The sequence below is a fragment of the Dendrobates tinctorius genome, unplaced genomic scaffold (genome assembly GCF_039654945.1).
Source record: "Dendrobates tinctorius isolate UK_male_01 unplaced genomic scaffold, ASM3965494v1 ptg000213l, whole genome shotgun sequence".
Taxonomy (NCBI): Eukaryota; Metazoa; Chordata; class Amphibia; order Anura; family Dendrobatidae; genus Dendrobates; species Dendrobates tinctorius.
This window is the reverse complement of record NW_027361880.1, coordinates 676,383-683,207: the sequence shown is the minus strand read 5'-3', so window position 1 is coordinate 683,207 and position 6,825 is coordinate 676,383.

The following is a 6,825-nucleotide window of genomic DNA, read 5'->3' as shown; positions in this document are numbered from 1 at the left end:
AATGTAAAAATAAAATCCAGAAAATCAAATTGTATATTTTTTAAATATTTAAATTGCATTTTATTCCATGAAATAAGTATTTGATCACCTACCAACCAGCAAGAATTCTGGCTCTCACAGACCTGTTAGTTTTCTTTACGAAGTCCTCCTACTCTGCAGTCATTACCTTTATTAATTGCACCTGTTTGAACTTGCTATCTGTATAAAAGACACCTGTCCACACACTCAATCAATCACACTCCAACCTCTCCACCATGGGCAAGATCAAGGACACCGAGGACAAATTGTAGACCTGCACAAGGCTGAGATGGGCTACAGGACAATAGGCAAGCAGCTTGGTGAGAAAGTAACAACTGTTGGCACAATGATTAGAAAATGGAAGAAACACAAGATGACTGTCAATCCTCTTCGATTTGGGGCTCCATATAAGATCTTGCATCGTGGGGTAAGGATGATTCTGAGAAAGGTCAGGAATCAGCCCAGAACTTTATGGGAGGACTTGGTCAATGATATGAAGAGAGCTGGGACCACAGTCTTAAACATTATCGTTAGTAACACACTACACCAGATTAAAATTCTACAGGGCACACAAGGTCCCCCTGCTCACACCAGCACATGCCCAGGACCAATTGAAGCTCGCCAATGATCTTCTAGATTATCCAGAGGAGACATAGGATGAGGTCATGTGATCAGATGAGTCCAAAATAGAACTTTTAAGAAGGGAGCCTAACTTAGGTGCCATACTCTCTCCTAGTCTTTTCCAGAGTGAACCAAACAAATCCCCTGTATCTCGGACCTGCTTAATCATAGAATCATAGAATCATAGAATCATAGAATCGTAGAGTTGGAAGGGACCTCCTGGGCCATCTGGTCCAACCCCCTGCTCAAAGCAGGATTCGCTAAATCATCCCAGTCAGATGTCTGTCCAGCCTCTGTTTGAAGACTTCCATTGAAGGAGAACTCACCACTTCTCGTGGCAGCCTGTTCCACTCATTGATCACTCTAACTGTCAAAAAGTTTTTTCTAATATCTAATCTGTGTCTTCTCCCATTCAGCTTCATCCCATTGCTTCTAGTCTTTCCTTGTGCAAATGAGAATAAAGTTGATCCTTCTACAATGTGACAGCCCTTTAGATATTTGTAGACAGCTATTAAGTCTCCTCTCAGTCTTCTCTTTTGCAAACTAAACATTCCCAAATCCTGCAACCTTTCCTCATAAGACAGGGTTTGCAGACCGGTCACCATTCTGGTCGCTCTTTTCTGAACTTGCTCCAGTTTGTTGATGTCTTTTTTAAAATGTGGTGCCCAAAACTGGACACAATATTCCAGATGAGGTCTGACCAAAGAGGAGTAGAGGGAAATAATGACTTCACGTGATCTAGACTGTATGCTTCTGTTAATACATCCTAGAATTGCATTTGCCTTTTTTGCTGCTGCATCACACTGTTGACTCATATTCAGTCTGTGATCTATTAGTATACCCAAGTCTTTTTCACATGTGCTGTCACTTAGCCCTATTCCTCCCATTCTATATATGCTTTTTCCATTTTTATTGCCCAGATGTAGTACTTTGCATTTCTCCCTGTTAAAAACCATTCTGTTAGTTGCTGCCCACTTCTCCAGTTTATTTAAATCTTTTTGAATCCTCTCTCTCTCTTCTCTAGTATTAGCTATCCCTCCTAGCTTTGTGTCATCAGCAAATTTAATCAGTTTACCCTCAATTCCTTCATCTAAATCGTTGATAAAGATGTTGAACAATACAGGGCCCAGGACAGAGCCCTGTGGTACCCCACTTGAGACATTCTTCCAACTGGATGTGCAGCCATTTACGACCACTCTTTGGGTCCGATCACTAAGCCAGTTATGAATCCACCTAACAGTTACCTTGTCCATTCCATACTTAATCATTTTTTCAATAAGGATTGTATGAGAGACTTTGTCAAATGCTTTGCTGAAGTCAAGATATACTATATCTACAGCATTTCCTTGATCCACCCAATCAGTGATACCGTCATAGAAGGAAATTAAGTTAGTCTGACATGACTTATTAGTTACAAACCCATGCTGACTCTGTTTAATCACTTCATTCTTATCCAGGTATTGACATACATGTTGTTTAATAATTTGTTCAAAGATCTTTCCTGGTATAGAAGTCAGACTCACCGGCCTATAGTTACCTGGGTCCACCTTCTTCCCCTTTTTGAAGATAGGAACAACATTTGCTCTTCTCCAGTCTTCTGGCACTTCTCCTGTTCTCCAAGAATTTTCAAAGATTATAGAGAGGGGTTCAAAAATTTCTTCTGCTATCTCCTTCAGTACTCTGGGGTGTAATTCATCTGGACCTGGAGACTTGAATTCATTTAGGCTAGCTAAGTGTTTCCTCACTATCTTTCTGTTTATAGATATCCTGGATTCTTCTATTCCCTTAATAGGACAGTGAATAACAGTTGATGTTACATTTCCTTTCTGAGAGAAAACAGGTGCAAAATAGGAATTTAAAAGTTCAGCCTTCTCAACATCCTGTCTTACCATTTCATCATTTTCATCCTGTAAAAATCCTATAGCATCTTTGGCTTTTCTTTTACTTTTGACATATCCCCAAAATCCTTTATTATTGCTTTTGACATCTCTTGCAAGCCTCAATTCATTTTCAGCTTTAGCTAATCTGATTTGTGCCCTGCAGGTTCTGCAGACAGCATTATATTCTTCTTTAGATATGCCTCCCTCTTTCCATTTTATAAACATTTTTTTCTTCCTTTTTAGCATGTGCTTAAGTTCTGTGTTCATCCATCCTGGTTTCCTTAACTGCTTCCTATTCTTCCCTCTTTTCGGAATTGTTAACAACTGTGCTTTGAGAATTTCATTTTTCAAGATTTCCCATCCTTCCTGGACATTTTTGTCTGTAAGGATATCCAGCCATTGGATCCCTCCAATTCTCTTTCTGAATCCCTTAAAATCTGCCTTTCTGAAATCTAACCTTGACGTCTGAGTCTTCACAGGTCTTCCGCCTCTAGTTATCCAAAATTCTAAAATAGCATGGTCGCTACCTCCTAGGGTCCCAGCCACTTTTACCTCCTCAACCATTTCCTCCCTGTTTATAAGGATTAGATCCAAGGTAGCAGTTCCCCTTGTTTTCTCCCTTACCTTTTGGAAGATAAAGTTGTCAGCAAGAGAGGATAAGAATTTCCTTGACCTGTTAGTTTTGCCTGAGAGAGATTCCCAACAAATGTCTGGATAGTTGAAATCTCCCATGACAACTATGTCATATTTTTTGGAGAACTTGGCCATTTGATGCATAAAGAGTTCATCCATAGCTTCAGCTTGCACAGGCGGCCTGTAGTAAATGCCTACAATGGTGTCCTTTCCATTGTTCTGTCCTTGTATTCTTACCCAAACAGTTTCCACAGAACTCCCAGTCTCTGAAGCTTCAATCTCTGTGCAGATATACGCGTTTCTAACATACAATGCGACACCCCCTCCTCGTTTATCAAGTCTGTTTCTTGCAAATAAGTTGTATCCTTCTAGTCTTGTATTCCAATCATGTGTATTGTCCCACCAAGTTTCAGTGATTCCAATGACATCATATTTCTTTTCCTGTGTTAGTAGTTCCAATTCTCCTTGTTTGTTGCCCATGCTTTGTACATTAGTATAGAAACATTTTAGTTTGTGATTGGTTTCTCTTTCTCCAATATTTTTATTAATTAGATTCTTTCGTCTTTGTTCTTCCTTTCCACTTCTAATAGCAGAGTTCTCAATAGCATTTGTCAGGTGTATGGCTTTTTCTGGTCTTTTGCTTCCCTTCCCATGTTGTTCTAGTTTAAAGCTCTCCTTACAAGTGTAGCAAGGCGACTTCCAAATACATGCTTACCAGTCTTCGTAAGGTGCACCCCATCTCTAGCAAGTAGTCCATCGTATAAGTAGTTCACTCCGTGATCCAGAAATCCAAATCGTTGCTGACGGCACCATCGACGTAGCCAGTTGTTCACCTGCAGAATCTTATTCCACCTCCTTGTTCCATGGCCATCCACTTGGAGGATGGAAGAGAAGACCACCTGCGCTCCCAGTGAAGACCACCTGCGCTCCCAGAGTTTTTTTAAGTGGGAAGCCAACCACTGTAAGACATGTACGCATGCTACTAAAACTAATAATTTTACATATTAAAGTAATGACTGAAATTTCATGATTCATGATTTTCTAAACTGCAATACATCTTGGATTATTTATCTAGTGCAATGAACCACATGTAAAGTCCAATATGTGGGTTGTACCACAGGACAATTAAAAATATGCATTAGGAGTAATTTATCCGATGCCATTAACCCTCTGGCAATGAATACATCTGTGGTTTCTAAACACTTTTCTAAGATACACAAGGGAGACGTGTCGGGGTTTAGATTCTCAGGGATAGAAACGGTATAGTGCCCAATATGTGAGGGTAATCACAAACGCGAGCTATTAAATAGGGAATTTTTGTGGATTTTTATGTTTTAAAGGAGATCCCATAAAAGGGTTAAATCTAACATTTGACATTAAAATATTAACCCCTTTCCTACAGTGGACGTACTATTCCGTCCATGTGACCTGGGACCTAAGTCCCATGGACGGAATAGTACGTCTAGCGTGATGAACTGCGCTCCCCCTGATTATCACAGCTGACACCCGGCACAATGTGTCAGGGGCGATCACGGACCGCCCCCGACACGTTAACCCCTTGCACACCGCGATCAAACACGATTGCGGTGCACTGGGGGTTAAAGGGAAGCATCGGGAGGGAGGGGGCTACCTCCGTGCTTCCCTAAGCCCCCCACAGCAGCGCAATGTACAGCGCTGCTGCGGAGGTCTCCTTCCCTGCAGATCAGCGATCTGTCACAGGACAGTGACGTCCCCCCTGGGACAATGTAATAAAGTTAAAAAAAAAGTGTAAAAATAATTTTTTAAAAATCGCCAAATAAATTTAAAAAAAAAAAATATTCCCTAATAACTTCATTTTTTGGAAATAAAAAAAATAAAATAAATAAAAGTACACATATTTGGTATTACCACGTCCGTAACGACCTTCCCTATAAAACGGTCCCATTAGTTAACCCCTTTAGCGAACCCCTTAAAAACTAAACATAAAAAACGAAGCAAAAAATAATGCTTTATTATCATACCGCCGAACAAAAAGTGCAATAACGCGCGATCAAAAAGACGCATATAAATATCCATGGTACCGCTGAAAACGCCATCTTGTCCCACAAAAAGCGAGCCACCACACAGCATCATGAGAGAAAAAATAAAAAAGTTATAGCTCGCAGAATAAAGCGATGCAAAAATAATTATTTTTTATATAAAATTGTTTTTATTGCATAAAAGTGCCAAAACATAAAAAAGACATAAGTGAGGTATCGCTGTAATCATACTGACCCAAAGAATAAAACCGCCTTATCAATTTTACCACACGCGGAACGGTGTAAATGCACACCCCAAAAGAAATTCATGAAACGCTGGTTTTTGTTCATTCTACGTCCCAAAAATCGGAATAAAAAGCGATCAAAAAATGTCACGTGCCCGAACATGATACCAATAAAAACGTCAGCTCGTCTCGCAAAAAATAAGACCTCACATGACTCGGTGGGTCAAAATATGGAAAAATTAATAGCTCTCAATATATGGTGATGCAAAAACTATTTTTACAATAAAAAGCGTCTTTTAGCATGTGACAGCTGCCAAATATAAAAACCGCCATAAATAGTAAATCAAACCCCCCGTTATCACCCCCTTAGTTAGGGAAAAATAATAAAATTAAAAAATATATATTTATTTCCATTTTCCCATTAGGGTTAGGGTTAGTGTTAGGGCTAGGGTTAGGGCTGAGATTAGGGTTACGGGTGTGTTGGGGTTAGGGTTGGAGTTAGAATTGGGGGGTTTCCACTGTTTGGGCACATCAGGTGCTCTCCAAACGCAACATGGCGTCTGATCTCAATTCCAGCCAATTGAAAAAGTCAAATGGTGTTCCTTCCCTTCCAAGCTCTGCCATGCGCCCAAACAGTGTTTTACCCCCACATATGGGGTATCAGCCTACTCAGGACAAATTGAAAAACAACTTTTGGAGTCCTATTTCTCCTGTTGCCCTTAGGAAAATAAAAAATTGGGGGCAAAAATATCATTTTTGTGGAAAAAAAAATATGATTTTTTTATTTTCACGCCTGGGCGTTATAAACTTCTGTGAAGCACTTGGGGGTTCAAAGTGCTCACCACACATCTAGGTAAGTTCCATGGTGGGGGGTCTAGTTTCCAAAATGGGGTCACTTGTGGGGAGTTTCAATAGTTTAGGCACATCAGAGGCTCTCCAAACGCACATGACACCCGCAGACCATTCCATCAAAGTCTGCATTCCAAAACGTCACTACTTCCCTTCCGAGCCCCGACGTGTGCCCATACAGTAGTTTTCTCCCACATATGGGGCATTAGTGTACTCAGGACAAATTGGACAACAACTTTTGGGGTCCATTTTCTCCTGGTACCCTTGGGAAAATAAAAAATTGAGGACTAAATGATCATGTTTGTGGAAAAAATACGATTTTTTTATTTTCACGCCCGGGCATTATAAACTTCTGTGAAGCCCTTGGGGGTTCAAGCGCTCACCACACATCTAGATAAGTTCCTTAGGGGGTCTAGTTTCCAAAATGGTGTCATTTGTGGGGGGTTTCCACTGTTTAGGTACATCAGGGGCTCTCCAAAGGCAAGATGACACCAGCAGACCATTCCATCAAAGTCTGCATTCCAAAACGTTACTACTTCCTTTCCGAGCCCCGACGTGTGCCCATACAGTAGTTTTCTCCCA